This window comes from Mustela erminea, chromosome 6 (assembly GCF_009829155.1).
Source record: "Mustela erminea isolate mMusErm1 chromosome 6, mMusErm1.Pri, whole genome shotgun sequence".
In the NCBI taxonomy this organism is placed as follows: Eukaryota; Metazoa; Chordata; class Mammalia; order Carnivora; family Mustelidae; genus Mustela; species Mustela erminea.
The window spans coordinates 8,529,312-8,548,151 of record NC_045619.1 but is presented as its reverse complement, the minus strand read 5'-3'; the positions used below and the strand labels follow the sequence as shown (position 1 = coordinate 8,548,151).

Genomic DNA, 18,840 nt, shown 5'->3' with positions numbered 1-18,840 from the left:
AAAAGGAAGGAAGCTAACACAAAGGAATAATACAAGAGGGGAATTATGAGTCCTCCGGGCCGTGGGACAGGAGATGATATTTTGATATAGTCAAGAGAGGAAAAAAAATCCCTCTCATTTTTCACATTCCTGTACTTTAAGATTTTACCACTTAAACCCAGGAGTATAGCCGTTGTCAGATTTGTAAAAGACCCCCCTGGATTTCTCAGTGGGACAGTGGATGAGTCTCATAAGTAGGTGACTTCCCTGGTTGGTTATCTCAGACCTTCAGATAGTCCAGAAGTCAGTCTCTGCTTTGGAAACATAGAACTGTATACAGAAAAGGCTTTGCAAACCGGTATCCTACCCTACCCCTTTATTAGCATTACAAAAGCTTTCCAGGGCGGTCTTACCCACTCCCTTAAATGCTGTTACAGAAAGCTCTCAAGTGTAATTTTCTAAACAGAACTAAAAATAAATGAGAAAAAAAAATCCAACATTAATAATGTTTTTATGCACTTCGAACACAGTCATTACTAAATCGGTTCTGCCTTTTTATGTTTTTTAATGAAAAGCAGCCTAATTGATCAATTGGTCAAAATAATACTTTTTCATTTGTTTTTCTCCACACCGCTCAGCCTTCTAGAACCATGGGCATAATGTGGAAGCCTACAAATGGCTTATGATTTGTGTCTTTTGTCTAGTGCTTTATGGGTAAATATTGGAAACAAAGTACTGAGAACTCAGTAGGAACTCAGTAAATAATAAGTAGATAGTTTTCTTGTTAAATATGACTTTAAAGAAAGCTCTTTTAGATAACCAAAAAATATTACTAGGGAAGAACACAAGCAGGAAAATAAAAACCTTGGTTGATTTGTAATCTGAAATTTCTATTCGTCATTCTATAGGCCATAGATTTTTAGTCTTTCATGGAGCAAAATGGGAAGTTAGATTAGCTCCCCTCCCCCAAATAGATTGATGTTCTAAAAACACAGATTATTGAATCAGTAAAGCTAGCAGGAAAATCTCAGACCTACGTTCAATACACAAAAATAGTTATATTTTAATACATCAACCTTTTAAGTTGATCATAAATATGTTGATATCCATAGTACATAGCCACCCATTTAGGAAGCTGATGAAAGCTCTAGAAACTCCCCAGAGGAAGAAAAGTGTGCCTAGCTAGCACTCATCCACACACACCTTTATGCAGAATTTCCAGTGGTCCATGAATCCCGTGGAGTCTACCCGTGTATCCTCAACAGAAAGAATTTCCTTTATCTGAAGTTATTTCACCCTGAGCCTTGTAAAGGCTTTCAAAAGAGTTTTAACACACGATCTCATTTGATCTTTGAGGTAGACACACTACATATTTTACCTCTTGTGTTGCAGTGTGGGAAAACCAAAGCTTAAGAAGTTAGGTAAATTTTTCAAGGTCATTTTGCTAACGTCCTCCAAGACTTAAGACCAAGGTGGTGAAGTTGATACTCAGAGCTCCTTCTGCTACACTAGTCTGGGCACTACATTCTGAAGAAGGAGGAATCCTTGATGAGCTTCTGGAAATCCAAATTCTGGCTTTCCTGGAAACTTCCTGCGTGACTCTGAACAAGACATTGTAACCTCTCTGGGCCTCAGTTTCCTTCTCAGTCAAGTGAGAGGTTAGACCATAGGTGCTCTGAAGCCATTTTAGTTCTGTTGCAAATTACTTAATCCCACTGGGTCTGAGAATAAAGGGAAATGACCTTTTCTGTAATAGAGGACAAGACCTTTTACCCTTCCCTGTAGGTCATAAAAGCTGGTGTCCAATTCGTGATCGGTTCCTTTGCGATGCCCAAATCCCCTTAGAAGCTATAAACGTAATAGTGCTTTTGTGGGCTGCTTTGTGTCATTCTGCTGTTTGCTTCATTTTCCTGCAGGGCTGACTGCGTCACCGTGATTTTGCTCTCTGTGCTCTGCATCAGACAGACCTACCACGATTATTTATTATCCCTCTTGGGTAGTTCAGAGTATAATATGGAAATAAATAAAGATGATGGACTTATTTGGGGCTGATAAACCTTATCCTTCTATAAAGGTTATTCCTCTTGAAGGACCTAAACCTTCCATCCCGATTTTTCATTATTGAATTATTTCCTTTAATGTCCCTGAAATGTGCTTGGAAACCGGGAGACTCATAAGAGGGCCTACAGGCGCTGAGCACAGAAAACCCTAAACAAGAAAGGACGTGACCGAGCCCTTCACTTTGGGAGCTACCTGGGGAATCTTTGGGTCAGTAAAATTAGGAGAATTTGTGTTAGCATTTGTTTCAGATTTATTAAAATAGTCTGTAACATATGCTGCCAAATACACAAAATCCATGAGGTAGCCCCAGCTTAGCTCTGAGTCTCTCCGGGAAGCTAAAACAGGCAGAAAAATTCTCATGCTTTGTATGTCAGTTGCCAGATAGAACCCCAGATCCAAAGGTCTGCCCAGATGGCAGGAGCCACACTATTCTGGGCCTTTGGACAAGTCTGAGCCAAAGACTATTGGCAGGGACAGGCTGGCTACCTCCATAATTGGGAAGGTTGCCACAGATCTTTATTTGTGATCAATAGCGAGAGATATGAAATTGGGGGCCCTGGTTTTCAGCCCTTTTTGTCTGTGAATTTTCCAAATGAACTTCAGGCCATCAAATGGAGCCATAACAATTTCTTGCAGAGAAGCGTATAATTTGCTCAGTCCCATGTCAGGTCATTGACTGTGGGAAGAAATACTGTCCACTGATGAGAACGACAGAGCATGAACTTTGCTCCTATGTTCCGTGCTCTTTCCTTAGCCTCGTGGATGACTTAGTGGGCTCCCTTCCCTCCTCTGTCCTTGAGTGGGACAATGCCATTCTTTAACCTGCTATGCAGGACCCTTGAGAAGAAACATCCATTGTTACAAGAATTTTAGATCTTTGATAAATAGAACGATGTAATATCTCATTTATATTTATAAAATGAATAATATGGTGCTTTCTTATTTAGCCAAACCTATTTTGTGACATTTCTATCTCTTAGACCAATATTGTTAAGTAGACTACTAATTCACTTCATCAACTAGATCTTGTACCATGTTGTGACTGGACACTGGTTCCCCGTAAATAATCCGAATAAACAAAGAGGGAGAAAGTGTGAAGACCAAAAAATCTCCTAGCTGGAGAGTGATTCCCAAGACCTGGAACAAGGTAGATGGAGCTCTTCCATAGTAAACTTCGTTGTTCTGTTTTGTTTTATTTTAAAATGCAAGATGTAGGGAAAAGCAAGATTTATTACACAGCCAACATTGTCAGCTCAAATTATCTCATAAAATGAAGGGTCAGTTAGGTGCTATTATCATCAAGAGAGCTCGCTATAATGCTCATATAGATGCTATAAAAAATTACCCGTCTGGTTACTTTGATTTATTTTTGGGCTACCGTCAGCAGACATCCCCTCAATCCCTAATTCACAGTATGCAGATACATTGAGAACACTTAGGGTAATAAAAACAAAACCAAATGGATCCTTTCCCCTAAGGAACATACAAGCTATTAGGGGAATTGGACAGATGAAAACTTCAGTGCACAACTTGTGCCAAGGGGATTAACAGAGCAAGTGGAGCAAGGAGGGCTTCCTGGAGGAGGTGCCACTGCAGGGGAGGGAGGTGGCTTAACAGAGAGACATAACTACATCCACAAATTCGCATCTTCCACAGAAATCATAGGAGGAATAGAGTCTTCTTCACTGATGATCCATTTATTTTGCAGATGATAAGAGTTGAGAAGTCTCTGTGAATTATTTTTCCTTGAGGAGCCAGAAATTAAAGTTCTGCTACTGGAAACTGTCCCTTAAGCTCTTTTCCCAGATTGCCTGCTCTTCTCTCACTTCCAGTTATGTCCCTCTCTGTCTTCTTCTTCGCTTAAATAGCCTTTGTTCTTTTAACTACTCTCCTAAGATGGGGTTTCGGCTGCTGTCATCATTTTAAGTGCTCACTTCCGACAGACTCCAGTTTAAAGTCCTGCCTGGATGGTGGTGCCCAGAATGGGACAGAGTTCTCCAGGAGCCCTCTGACAAATGCAGAGTGCCATGGAGTCATTGTCTCCCTTCCTCTATGCCTTATATTTCTATTTATATGGCCCAAGATTGCATTGGCCTTTTTGGCATTCATGTCACAAGGCTGACTCATACCGAAATTGTGGTCAGCTGAAACCCGTGAGTTCCCATGCCTGACTACTAAGCCAGATCTTCCTTATTCTGTACTTACACTCTTGATTTAAAAACAAACAAAAAACTCTAGGCACAGGTTTAAATGTAGAGAAATTTATCCCTATCATACTAAGCCGTATTGTAACAGCCTATCAAAATACTTCCAAGCAGGGTGCCTGAGTAGGTAGGCCAGTAGGTGTCTGCTTTCGGCTCAGGTCATGATCCCAGGGTTCTGTGATTGAGTCCCATGTCGAGGTCCTTGCTCTGGGGGAGCCTGCTTCTCCCTCTCCCTCTGCCTGCCACTCTGCCTACTTGTTTTCTCTCTCTCTCTCTGTTAAATAAATAAATTAATCAATTAAAAATTAAAAAAAATAAATATCTTTAAAAAAATATTTCAAACTAGTGAATTAGTTCTCCCTCCTAGCAGGTGAGTATTTATTTGCTGCTGAGGGCACGGTTAGTCTCATGCTGGATCCCTCTGGAAGATCAGGGTCAGGACTTAATTATCTCCCTCCTATCAGTAAATTTTCTGCAAGCCTGGACATATCTCCATCTCTAGACAAACCAGCGATCCTCCATCTTTCTGGCTATAAAATAGGAACACATGTGAGTGGCCCTTTCCTTCCCAAGGATACGCAACAATGAGTCAGATGTCTGCAGACTCCAAGTTAAAGTTACTCAGAGGCACTATTAAGTGAAAAGAGGAAATTTTATTTCAGGCTGTCAGCAGCTTTTGGAAGATTTGATTATGCTTACCACTGTCCGTTATAATAAATAGCATCCATTTTTGCAACTGTTCTAAGCTGTAGCTGAGTGATCTGATTTGGGCTTAGAGTAGCATCACGTGATGTCAGTACGATTTCAGTGCCTGATTTGTAATTTGAGTAAACATGAACACGTATATCTGTTTCATTGCAAAGCCTCAGTTAAAGTGATTCTTCTCTCTCCTTCCCCTCCCCCACTGGCATCTTCAGCCCTGGCCTCTTCCGTTAGTAGAATAAGGACTACAAAGACCTTGAAGTTTAGGTTTCTGTCAGATCTTTAGAAACCCCTAAAAGTCTTGCCAAAGTAGCTTAGCGGTTCATAGGTTTTCTTTCCCAGCCAAAGCAGAGAACTCAGGGCTAATCTGTATAACTTTTATAACTTTAAGCTAATAGAAACGTCATATTTCAAAACCCATTCTTGTGAGCAGTTTTGTTCTTATAGAAAGGTTCAGGGAGCATCCACGTTTTCCTAATCTGTCATTCAGATGCAAATTTGAATGTTGCTCTCATGACCTTGTAATCCTTAAGATTCACAGATGTCCACACACACACCCCACCCCACCTCCGCCACGCCATCCTAGTGATTTTGATCTAGGGCCTCCCTACCCAGCTTCAACCACCAGTCCAGCTGATACCACTCGGGGAACCTATTACAAATGAGGATCTCAGACCTTGCCTCAAACCTACTGAATTAGGATCTGAACTTTCAAAAGATCACCCTGGTAATTTTTATGCACACAAAAATATGAGAAGAACCGACCTAGGGTGCAAGGTTTCGCACCACGTTACCCAGTGTCCATCTTGTGTCGTGATACAATTCTAAAATTCCACTTGGTGTTGATTAAGAGTTTAGAGTTGTTTGTTAAACTTTTACCAGATTTAAATACTTTATATACATCTAGCTATTTCTCAAAATATATATAACCGGCTTTAAAATACTCTTGACTTTCTGAGTTCTTGTAGAACAGGGAGAGATTTGACATCCGCCCCCTGCCAGGGACATTTGGCGATGCCTGGAGACATTTTTAGTTGTCACAATTGGGGGTGAGGGGGCTGCTACTAGCATTGGGTGGGTGGAGGCCAGCAATGCTGCTAAGGACCCTGCAATGCACAGGACGGCCCCCACCCAGCTCCAAATGTCAATAGTAATAATGTTGAGAAACCCTGTTACAGAGGTATATAGTTTGTAGAGAAAGATTCAGATGTGCAACTGTACATTATAGAACACCATAAGCAAGTGGAGCCTTGTGGCATGTCATGATATGACCAAAGAACAGATAGGCTGGCAGTGGCCCAATGATGGTGGGAGGGATGTGGAAGGAAGGCAGTGGGGGATCCAGCCACAAGCTAGAGGAGACATCTAGGACAGACGATCACGTTGCTCTGTGCACAAAGATAGTCAACTTTACATAACAGGGATGAGATTCAGAGACTAGACCCTAGGTATGAACTGGGGATTGGGGTGGGATGCGGGGAGAATGGGCCAGAGACACACAAAGCTTAAGTCCTAGAGCAGATGCTAGATATGATCCCAAAATCATGTTGGGCTTGGAAAACAAGAAAGGTTTTCAGGTGTTAGCCTGATAGTACGCAGTGGATTTCAGGTAAATCCAGTAAAACAAGGGCTTAGGAGTAAGACAAAATCCCGTTTGCTGGAACTGGACATCTCTGAGCCAGGGCAGCAGTGGGGGTGAGCTGATATGATCTAGCCAAGTATGCAGCCACAGCGAATGTCTTAAATCCCTCCCAACCGAGGGAAGGGTTAGTGCAGAGTCTACAGTATCGTTGACTTGCAGGAAGGGGTCACGTGCTTTCAGCTATGGAGAAAGGTAGGCAAGAATCGAACCAGGTCCTGACCCTGGCTGGTGAAAAATCCTGGGGTCAGTACTGGGATAGAGCTTATGATGTTCTTGGGTCATTTCCTTGCTTTACCGAACTTCAATCATTTCAGAAAGATTGTCTACTTTACAACTGTAAAATTTCCAGGGAAAGATTTCTTTAAAGATTGTGTTGATGCCTTATAATGCATCTAAGTCGAGCCTTCTTCCCCATTCCTAACCCCAAATCCTCTTCCTGGGAAGTCAGCTGGCTTCCTTTCATCCCACCAGGGAGGCTACGTGCTTTCTAACACACGGTGATACTCAACAACCTCAGTTGCATCCGGAATGGCCACGCCCAGCCTTCCCCTTTTTGGGGCAGAGGATCTCAATTGCATTTGCACAGCCCCAACCTCTTCATCCCTTTGGTATTCTCTGGACCGTCTCCAGGTCCTGCCTGCTTGTGTGAGTCACCACCAAAATGTATTTATTAAACAAACACTGTGTGTTGACTGCCCTTTTGGCAATGGAGGGCAGAGAAGAGATAATGTGTAAGAATAGGCATGGTTTTGTTGGTCTCTGTTCGTCTCTCTTTTCTCTCTCTCCAAGGAGTTGTTGATCTTTGCTGAGTTCATAGTCCAGTTGGAGAGACAGTCCTTAGGCTAAGTGCCATTGTCACATTTTGGTTGTCCCACAAATGCTTTCACTGCGACCGTCACCTAAGGACAATAGAGTACACTATCCTAGGAAACAGCTCTGATGTGAACTTAGCTGTAAATAAAAGTGGGATAAATGCATTTGCTCAGTTCCAGAGATGGCATTATACTGCCATGTGGATTTTGTTTCAAATGAGCTGCAGAACAAAATTCTTCTCTACGAAAAGGGATTTAGTCAACTGAATTCACTCACTTTGCTGCAACTGGATTAATTTCATTTCACATCATGTCTCTAAGGAGAAAAGTAAACTGATTTGCATCAGGCTAAATGGATATGTTGATGTATCTGAAGTCAGTAAGGCTTATTCCAACTAGATTACAACAATCACGGTGTCCTGGCTGTTTTAGCTTCTATGAAGTAGTTGCAAAAGTGCACCGATTCGGTATGTGAAAAGCAGCTTATAAAGTTACCATAGATGGAGATGTTGCAGAAGAAGAGAGAGCATAGATGTGTCAAATGTGATGAGCGCTCCTCCCTTCCCCCAGATTGAACCACTCTCTCACTCCTCAGTGTTATAAAAAAAATATTCATTTTATTCTGTAGCCATGTTCTAAAAGTCACCACTTTATATTTTTGAATTGTGCTGCCTGCTGGAACTGCTCAAGATACAGACCCAACCCCACTTAGGGCTGAACAGATATCGACTCTGGGCTTGCTGAGTGCCCAGTACCGTGCTAAGTACCACCATCTTCCCCCACCCTGCCCCCGCCATGGACCACCACCCTGCGCTTAATCCGTTCTTCTACCTTCTGCAGAACCACAATCCTCCCTCTGTGACAATCACTGTCTATCTCGGGACCCTTTCCTTCATTACTCCCAAATTGCTGCCTTTATCCTGGTGTGCACTTCTAACACAATAAGGCTGCTAGTGGAAATTTTTCTGAGTTCTACAGCTGGTAGTTCCTGTAAGTAGTAGTTACTTTCAAAGTAACTTGAAAGAATTAACTTGAGGAGATGAGCCTATGGCGTTACGGGGTGGTTATATGGATCTAATGTCATCATGTGTATAGAGAAAGGCATTTATAAATTGTTAACATGCTCTCCAAAGGTAAATTATGACTGCTTTACATGATTTTGAGGTTTAAAAAGCAGCTGGATTATATATAAAAATTCAGTAAGACTTAGTGGCAATTCGGTAGTTGAGAAAGGAAATGAGAGAAATTAGGACATTGACACCCCACCCCCCACCGCCATCAATAAGCTAGAGGCACTCAACATTTTTTTTTTTTTAATTAATAGTCAAAGCATACCCTTTTCATTGAGAACATACACTCGGTTCCAAGGACCGGAGTCTGCTCAACATTCTGGAACAAGGCCTTCCCTCTTGCTCGAGCTACCCCAGCCCCCACATAGCCACCTTCCTAAATCCAAGCCAACCTTGAGGGGTTAGCCCCAAACAGAATTAATCTTTTTCTCCCCGGGCACTCCTGTCAGCCTTATGTTAGAATTATTTATGTGGGCATCGATCCCCTCAAATGGACTGTGAGGTGCCGAAAGGCAGGAGCCCTGCTAGCATCTGCCAGACCCTCCCCTCCCCCACCAGTAACAGCTCCTGGTGGAGTGGCCAGAAGATAGAAGAGAATTCCAGCCGGTAATGACCTCCAAAAAGGTTCTATCCCCAGAGGCTGGCCTCAGACACAGAAAGGTTTTTATTTGAGCAACTTTTGGACCCCTCTGACATGGAACAGGGTTTGTTACAAAGACTCATAAAAATTCTATGAGTGGTGGGTACGTACAGGCATTTTCTTCTTCTTCTCTGTACTTTTCCGTACGTTTGAAAATCCTCTTTAAAGGTTACTGAGTTCAGTCCCTTTTATTGTCACTTGATTTTCAGCTCAGAAGTTTCCCTGTAATTTAAATTATAGAAGTCATTCTTCATGTTCCCTGCTTAGTTGTGTTTTCTCTCCGGAACGTGGTCCCCCTAAAATGGTTACTTCTTAGACTGGCGCTTCACACAACGCCAGATTGCATCACACCCTTATTGAAAGGACCTCCTTGTGCAGAGTGGGGGGCTCTTGGAGGATGAGAAACACCACTTTTTAGCACATGGGGGAAAAAATCCTTGAGCTGTTTTGTTATTTTAATACTTTATCTTTGGCAGAGCAGAAAGTCTTTTTTAGGAATCCTCTCTAAAACGATTAGCCATCTGACTATTGCCAAGCAAATAATAGGTGCTCAATAAATATCTTAAAAATAGATTAAATTACTAGGCCCTTCTAAGTGAAAGATAACGTGAGTCATTTAAAACAGAAAGCGATGGGTATAGTTTCCAACTGCTCCTCTTTTGAGCGCATTAGAAATCATAGAAAAATGGGAAGAGGGGGGAAAGTTCTGACACTGTTAGGGAAACTGCATTCATGAGAGCAGATAGTAATTTTGTGTACAGTGGTTTGATGCACAATTATTCGAGAGATTTACTGTCACCACGGTTTAAAGCCATGTTGTTACCATAATAGAAGACTGGCCCGGGGGCCTCATCTGATACCTATAACTCTGCATCTCCTTTGCTTTTTCATCAGCAAGTTCACATCCATCCCCCACGCCCAAACTCTGCGCTGCAGTCTTGGCACAGATCCCTAACCTAAACTCCAGCCAATTCCTTAACAACACACTTTCTCCCCTTCACCTGCCAGTTGCTTCTTGTTCTCAGACACTGCTCCCTGAAATCAGGGGCTTTTGGTGAGTTAAAAAGGGAAATATAGAATTACCTAGCTCTACCAGTATTTTAAGTGTTCTTGTAGACTTAATGAGAGCTCTTGTACAAAACCACTCGAGCTCTTTCTTAAGATATGCTCATTTTTTTTTTCTCTGTTTGATTGAACTGTTGACCTTCTAGATAAAGGACTAGTTATTACCTCAAGTATGTTTGGAACTATTCTTGCCCTAACCATTCTAAAATGTAATTAGCATTAAGACATTATTGTAGGAGCCCATCCCCTTGGGTTGGGATCTCATTAGACAGCACAAACCGAACAGAATATTGTACATGGTCCACACTCAGAGAAAAAAAATCTCTAAGAAAAATCTGTGGCACTGGGGGTAAAGTTAAAACTGGTGATTTCGTGAGCCCTCTTTTGCTCATTTATTTGATTTGTCTGAGGATCCAAACAGAACAAGGATTGTGGTTCTTCTGTTTAAAAAATGAAAGCAACTCTTTTCTCAGAACTCTGCTTAGGCAATGTGGCCGTTCTCACAGCTCCAGGTCAACAAATACCTAAATAATCCATTTTAGAGCTCTAGCTCGTCCCCCTAAGAAACGCATCTCATTTTAAGGCATGACGTGACTTACCTTGGGAGCAACAGAGATGATAGAGAATGAGTATTCTCCAGGAGGTGGTGAGCCAAGGTGGGGAAAACCGAGGCCCAAGCAGGTGTAATATAACTCATGGTTTATTCATGCTCCTCCTTGAACATACCCCATCCCTTCCACTGTAGAAAAAGCCTTTCATTTTTTGAGTTGAAACCCATTTAAGGCTTCCTGCTCATTTATTTCAATATGTGTTCCTAACTCTTGGACCAGTGCCAACCGTTATGAAACCTCCGATGAATAATAAGGAAGCTCTTCATTCCTGGGGGTCCCAAAGGTTATCATTTCTAGTTCATTGCAGGGCCCTTTGGATGCCCCAGTCGAGCCCTAAATGCTTGGAACCTTCAGGAGAAAGCGTGCCTGATTCTGCCATTCACCTCCTTTATAAGTTTATAATGTGTTTGAATGTGCAGAGATATGTCATGTAAACAGTAATTTCTCATTATTATCACAACATTTTTCCTTAATTGCAAAACTATATCTGACCCAAATTTATTCTTGTCATGGCTTGTGTGCACAAGCAGAGTCTCGTTTGCCTCTACAATATATTAATAATGTATTAATTAGCTTCCCAGTGCTGCCCAAACAAGGCACAGAAAGGATTTATCTAAATCATAAAACATGAAATGAAGCTAACACTTTGTTAATTATATTTTAAGGGCAGTCTCGGCGTTAGGTAGCAGAATGAAATTTAGGTCAAATTTTTGAGGGAAATTAACAGAAAACAGCACTCAATTAAGAAAACATTTGTTTAGCACATACTGTGTTCAAATTCTGAGAGGCAGAATAGGCCAAGACAAATATAATTGGCCCATTTAGTTCTAGAGTCATAGTTGAAAGGCAATAAAGGGAAAGGTAATATAAGTATTTTGATTTAGTGTTAATTAGCTTAAATATATTAGATTGAACCATTTGAAACTGACAATGTCTAACCATTTTTCACCAAAGGAAGTGGCAATTTCAGATGATTCAATCTAATATCAATGTACTCTTAACCTGTACCAGCTCCTAAAACACTATCTTGTTCATTTTCTTTCCATTTTCTTAAGTTTTTCATTTCAGATTTAAGCTGTCATTATTCGAAAATCAATACAAGGTAAATACAGATCAGAGATTTTACTCCCATTTTTTATATTTATTTTTGTAAACTCAAAAGTAACATATACTTAGCAGATCTGAAATGTCTGATTATATTAGATACTTTTCTTTATTTGGTTGAGAGTCATGGACCTTGCTACCTGTTCCTCAATTCCTCAAAAATCAATTTTTCATGCCATTTCCATTGTGGTATTCATGCAAAACCATCATCTCTGTTCCCTTCTTTTCTGCAGAGATAACTGTTTGGTTGCCCAACACTCTGCTTGTTTGAAATATTTCTCTATAGGAGATTAAATCTAACACCTAATCTGCCCCCAAATTACAGGTTTCTGAGAAGTCAGAACAGGTTACCATACATGTATTCCACTAAATCCATTCCTTTAATTCTTTCAACATTTAACAAATAGTTAAGCACCTATTTTGCATAAGCATTGGAGTTGGTCCTCTGCTAAGTAAGCGGCTGTATGAACAAAGATGTGTGCATGAATATAAATACAAATTTCATGCTACCTAAATACCAGGCACTGCTCCAAGCACTTGACCCGTATCAGTCTATTTAACTGTGCACAATGGTGTGGGTGCCATTGTCCTTTCCATTTTAAAGATGACGAAACTCAGACCGGAAAGGTTAAGTGAGCTTCTAGAACCCAAAAGTTTAACCAAAGGCACCAATAATCTATCTAGTCATTGTGGGGGACCCGGTGTTAAAAAGAAAATGTCTCTCGCAGACTATACCAACTCAGGCTGACTTGTGTATGTCAGAAAACATTGTCCCCCTGGGTCTCCTTCAAGCTCAGGACACCAAAACACGCCTCCTTGAGGCCCTCAGGACACACTGGCTGACCTACACATTCTTGCAGAGTCACATCTTAACCCGAATCTTATCGCAATGCTGCCGAAGGCCGAAGGCCGGGCACTATCAAGAAAATGTTCACTCATCTTCTTCCCGTTAGGCCCCATGTGTGAACACTGATAGCAGATCTAAATTCGAAGAAAATCAACAGAAGTCATCTCAGTCAACCTGAAAAGTGTAGTGACTCATTCACACCCTTTCACAGGGCTCCTACTGGGCTGCCCTGGTTCCCCGGAACCAGCCTCCAGGTCTCCTGCAGCACGGGGCCTGATCACTCTCTCCTCCAAGGACCACATGAGCCTTGACTTCCTGGTGTTAGGCCTCTGAGCTGCTCAGCCAGCTGCCCCTGCTCTGTGCTGCTGACGACCCCACTGCTTCTTTCCCCGGGGCAGGCTGAACAAGGTTGCCTTGGAAAAAAAATAACAGGGAAGAAGATGCTGACTTTTCAGCCCCGAGAGTATATTCCTTCACTCTGGAGCTAAAATCATAACATCTAAATGTGACTCGACTTGTGTCTGCTCCTATAAACCGTGTGTGCAGGCTGCCGAAAACAATACAGAACCACGCAACATCTCATTAGAAAGACAAGAGCTGGTGAGCCAACTCACTAGAACAAAGAAAAGAAAAGCAGGTTTTCGAATTTCACCATGCACATATGCACACGCGTGTGCACACACATGCACACGCGTTGATGTAGTAAAGCCCATGAGATGGTCAAGTGGCCCTGACCGTGAAGGGCAGTTACGTATTCAAGGATTTTCTTGTGCAAATTTAAGTGAGCCACAGGAGCTTAACTGAGCTAAGCTTCAGGTCTCCACTGTGAGAGGACGGTCTGGTTTCTATGTCTGCCTCTAGTAAAGCCATGAGCAGAGTACGCTAGAGCAAGGACTCAGGGGCCAGACAGCCCTGGCTGGGATCTCAGCTCCACCAACACCCGCTGTGCGACCCTGGGGAGAACTCCTTAACCATCAGTAATGATGCTTCCACTTCCTCGCCTGTAAAACAGGAGTTAATACAACTGAAATTGTAAAACCTACACGGGTTTGTTGTAAGATGGGGGGAAAGTAACACATGGGGAGAGGTTTAGAACAGTACCTGGCTCTGAGTAAGCCCTCCTCACATGCCAGTTATTTGTAAGAGTAACTTGAAATGAGTTCCTGTAACCCACTTGAAATTGAGTTCCTTTTTTTTTTTAACTTAAATTTTATAGTGCTGTGATCTCCTTTTTTTTTTTTTTCTTTTGTGTGCATGCAGATGGAGGGTGTTTAGTCGTCCTTGGAATACAATCTTTCCTTTCATTAAGACCCATTATTAAGTCTCTTCAAGTTTCTCTCCTGCAGTAAATGATCCAGATTACTTAATTGTTCTGCTTTACATGCTTTAATCATTTATTTGAACTTCTCAACCGTCCAGAGTTAGTACGCACAGAAATATCATCTAGGAGACCTTGATTTTGAAATTCCTTATCATCTGCAGTCCATGAGCTCAAATGTTTAAAATCCATTGTTTGGAGTTCTTTACTGTATTCGCCAGCTGGCTTTCCTCCGCTACTCTGCTACAGTGCCCTCGTTTCTGACTTCATAGCTTAGCATAAGCCAAAACAGAGGAGACCATAGGTCATTCATTCATTCATTCATTCTTTCATCCAGTATTTATCGGGGGCCTACTACGGGCCAGGCACTGTGCTGTGTGATAAAATTACAAACAAGACACTCCCTACTTGGAGGAGTGTAGCTTGGGAAGGAAGACATCGAAGTAAACAAACCACTGCAGAAGTCTTCCAGGAGATGCTTTCCTTGACTTGAGAAGGTACCAGGATATCCTTGGGACAGAAGAGAGGGAGCACATAGCTCTACTTGGTGGATCTGGGAAGGTTACACAGAGAGGGTGACTTTGGAGCCATATTAACGGGCGGCAAGGATCAGAGAGAAGGAGGAGAAGTCTTCAAGGAAGAAGGAACACCTAGTAACAATATGCACATCACATCGCCAGAGAACCTTCCATGGTGCTGTTATGACTGGGCCCTCGGGTCTAGGAAAGATTCAGAGATATGAGGCTGCAGAAAGTCAGCAGGGAATGTCAATGTCACATGTAAAGAGCAATATATATATTCTTTTCTAGTTATTTTTTAAATACCCCTTCATGTGTATGACATATGAGTTAAATAATATTCATGGAGGAGTCTCCATATTTTTAAGATTTTATTTATTTATTTGACACAGAGATAGAGCTCACAAGCAGGGGAGCAGCAGGCAGAGGGAGAAGCAGATTCCCCACTGAGCAGGGAGCCTGCCGCAGGGCTCCATCCCAAAACCCCGGGATCATGACCTGAACCAAAGGCAGACACTTAACCGACTGAGATACCCACGTGTCCCTTCATTTTTAATTTTCTAGAAAATGATTTTTCAAGTACAATAGGATGTTAGCATCATTTCCATATTTATGCCTGACAGAATATTTATCTACTTATTTGTTTACTTATTTACTAGCTCTCTCCCTTTGATCGGCTGTCTCCCTCCGCTAGCAGGTAATCTCCACGAGGTCAGGGACTTTGACTCTTTTGTTCATGTCTGCATCCCCAGCACCTAAAACAGTGTTTGACTCATGATAGGTTCTCAATAAATATTTGTGGAGTAAATGAAGAAATTTCCTTGTGGGTGAAAAGAAACAATCATACCCTTTACTAATGGGGGGGGAAAAAAAGGAAAGAAAGAAACCTGGACTTAAAACAGTTTTTCATGAACAGATCCAATTTGCAAAAATGGAACTAAAGTTTAAAAGCTATTTTTCTTCTTGAAGCTCTGCTTCTGGGAGAATCACAGCTGCCAGCTTCGGTGGTGGTTTTCACTGCCCAGTTCCAAATTCTGCACAGTTGTACATATTGGCAGGGCTCAGCTTCCTTAAATGCTCTTGGATCAGTAAGGAAATGGTGATTTTCCTTATTGATTTAATACCAGTTCCTCTTCTGTGAGAAAGCCCGTGCGCTGCCCAGTGGAACATACAATAAAAACCGAACACTGGGGGCCATACATTAAGTAAGTCACTCATGTTCCTCTTCAGTCGTGTGATGTTAAACCATTTCTACTTTCGAGCTGGAGCTTTCAATCATTCTTCCCTTTAAATTTAGCAGAGTGATTATTCCTCCTGGTGGAGTGTACCTGCACAATAGCTTATTCCCGGATGAACTTTAAGCTCTGAGGGAACGCCTCTAAAATACTGTTTATGAATCGTCGGAGAAATGTTTCACATCCTTTTTACTCTAAAATGGTTGTAGCAGACCACTCTCTCCAACGTTTCCATTTTCCAAGAAGACAGAAAAAGGACTTTGGGCCACAGGGCTGTGATGACACAGTAATAATTCTACTTGCCATGGATTTTACTCAGTGGCCTCCTGGAGGCTGCAATGGAGGAAAGCCATTGTCAGCAATTATTTACCATGAGCAGGGTACTGAGCTCAGTCCGTAGACTGCGAGGAGGAGGGAGGCTTGGTACCTATCCTCTGGAGCTTACAAATTACCTGGGGAAGTAAGACATAAACCACAAAGTGAAATTAATGGTCACTAATGAACAACATCGTACAGACCACATGGGATGCCAAAGAGGACAGGGCAGCCAGACGGTGTTCCTAGAAGAGATGGTCTTGAATTTGAGTTGGACCTTTAGTGGAGGGGGCTGGAGGGAGAAAAAGCAGAGCCGGAGGAATCTCCATGGACGCCGTGGCCCAGGGTCCCACCTGGCTGAGGCGGAAGTTGCGGCTGGTAGGGTAGGGGGTAGATTGAGGGTGGCCTCGAATGTCGTTCTAGGAATTTAGTGCCTGATTCTATACGTGAAGAGGAATCAGTCAGGGTTTTTGAGCAGAAAGGATATAAGCTCAGCAGTGCTTTAGAGAGATGTAATCAAGCAGCAATCCGTGCTATGAATTTAATTGGGGGCTCTTCAGAACTCAGATAATGAGACCCTGACCCAGGCTGGGGACAGTAGGATATTTCCATCATGCAGCACATTCTCGTGAAGACTGCTTAGGGGCGTCTGCTGAGCTGCACTCAACATGCCTGCCCATCTCTGTGCCTTAAGACAGTGGTGCTGGGGTACTGTGTGCTGCTGGGAAGTGGGCTTGTGACTTCAGAGCCCCGTGGTCCGCACAGGGTACAGGCCCAGCTGTGATCTGCACACGAACCTCAGAGACTCAGGCAACTTACCCTCTAGAAGCTTGTAAGAGCCCAAGAGTCCGTGCCCTCAGTGCACTCCTGCAGAAGGCAGCCCTTGCTCGGGTTCACACAGCTCATCAGTGACAGGTGCAGTGACTTATGGCCCGTGGGCAGTGCTTCCAAAGCAGGTTCAAATTCTGCTTTGCGGAGTGCATGGACGAATTCTGACACAATCCAGAAGAATTTTAGTCCTAACTGAGGTAGTTGAAGCTCCTTTCTTTACTCGCCCCAGGCCCTACTGGCCAGAGCCAGTTCCCTGTCTGAGCCCCCACTTCTTTTTTGTTAACTCCTGGCCTCAGTGCTTTCCCCGAACACCCTCGGGCTTCTAGACCTCCTCTGCTCACTCCTTGCTGTTTCTTGCATCCTGCCTCGATTATGCTGTCTCCTTTGGAACACTTTACAGTGCCAGCCCAGGCGTCACCACCTTTAGGAGACCCTCTACACTACACACATCATGGCCTCAGCCCCTTCCTAGGTAGACTAAGGTCTCCCTCCTCAGCCATGCCACCTTGCACAGGGCTCTCTCCATGATGTCTTATCATCGCCTGTTTATGAGCTTGTCTCCCACCCTTCAACTGTGAGCTCCCTGAGGGCAGGGACCGTGGGTGTGCGTCCCTGGACACGTAGCATCTAGCACATTCTAAGCCACACACTGGCACATACCAGGTAGTCACACGTCTAATGAATGAATGAATGAATGAATGAACAATGAGTGACATTTGCCTTCTTGATGCGTTCATTTATTTAACAGACATTTATTAAGCAGCTACGTATGATCAGCACTGTGGTAGTCGCATTTACATGTCAAAATATACCAAGGCCCTCAAATTCCAAATTATGTGTGCATCAGTCATGCACATGGAATGTTAACATGCACACGCAGTGGAGACCGCATCCGCATCTACAAATACGAAACTAGCAAATGCAGGAAACTGCGTGCCAGATGTCCCTGAAATTTGCAAAGAACCAAGCACCAAAAATGACAGCTAGCTCCATAAGGCCCGTAAGAGAAAAAGAGAAAAACGTAAAAGAACAAAAGAACCTCCAGCAGAAGGAAGTGGCTATGGTTTCTTTTTTTTTTTTTTTTTTTTTTCCCTCTATGCCCTAGAGCTGGGGGTGGGGAAGATTTAGAAAAGCATTCTATGCTGGGCAGTTTCCTCTAAGTCTGAGTTCCTCAAGGGCTGGCTCTTAGGAGCTGTTAGGAAAATCCATTGCCATGCAGGAGTCGGGGGACTGTTTTTTCATTCCACCGGAAATTGTTAATGGGGACTGCCTTAGTGGCCCCTTATTGCTTTGCCTGATAGAGAGACAGCAGGTTCACCCAAGCAATTCTGGAGCTCTGATCACTGCCAATTAGGGGAGCATTGTCTGGCTGCCACAATCAAGTGAGTATAAATATATTTATTGTGATTGGAAGGGGGAAGGGAGACAGCAGAAGCTGCCACCCCTTGCCTCACTCCCGGCCTGGATCAGACTGAGACTTTCTGTCCCCTGGTGCCCAGGAAGTGGTCACTGGCTCTCTGAAGTGGAATGAACAGCTGAGCATTCAAGCTGAGAACTGGTTTTCCGGGAAGGGGCCTTCCTTGTCTCTCCCTTTCTTTTTTTTTTAAAATTGCTTCTTCTCCCCTTTTTCTCGGTTGCTTCCGTGGAAGCTGAAGAGAGAGGAGAGACCAGATGCCACGGCAATCACATTTTAATTCTGCCTTGCTTCCCCCACTTAGCTTACCTGCAGCTCCGGGATCGCAGGCAGGACTCACACTCCCCTTGCTGCCTGGCCGAGTGTTCGAGTCTGTCTGGCGCGGGATTTATTTCCTTGTCGGCTGGGGAACTTTTGTGGGCCTATCTGTGAGCGTCTCAGAGCTGGGCTTGAACGACCCCGATAAAAATAG

The 18,840-nt window shown here is 43.0% G+C and overlaps 1 protein-coding gene across 2 annotated transcripts in view; it reads left to right on the top strand.

Moving 5' to 3' along the window:
* The window catches only part of GRAP2 (GRB2 related adaptor protein 2), a 60,677-nt gene that overhangs the window by 5,500 nt on the left and 36,337 nt on the right, over positions 1-18,840 (top strand). Inside the window, exon 1 of one of the 2 annotated variants that reach the window (XM_032346212.1) lies at positions 18,090-18,336. The exons of the other annotated variant lie outside the window; for it this stretch is intronic. The gene's annotated coding sequence lies outside the window, so the exon portion shown is untranslated. Of the gene's footprint in view, positions 1-18,089; positions 18,337-18,840 lie in introns of those variants that run through there. 2 annotated transcript variants of the gene reach the window in all.